Here is a 256-nt window from a genome sequence, read left to right as displayed (position 1 = left end):
GACAGACAGATGATTTTTGTTTCGATCTATTTCCACTCATAGTCATAAATTTCTACTGGAAGGCTTCAAAAATTCTCCAATGAAATCGTGCTACTTTACAGAGCACAAGTACTGTAATGAAATGCTTAACACTGGGGCTCTCAAATCAAGGGATTACAACAACTACTTAGCTTAAACTGCGACAATTATGGTCCGGATAAACTTTAGAGCTGCGAGCACTTTAAGCGTTAATAAGCAAGTAGCGTGTGTACTCAAT

Source organism: Penaeus monodon, chromosome 30 (assembly GCF_015228065.2).
Source record: "Penaeus monodon isolate SGIC_2016 chromosome 30, NSTDA_Pmon_1, whole genome shotgun sequence".
NCBI lineage: Eukaryota > Metazoa > Arthropoda > Malacostraca > Decapoda > Penaeidae > Penaeus > Penaeus monodon.
The sequence above is the reverse complement of the archived record's forward strand: the minus strand, read 5'-3'. Positions refer to the sequence as shown.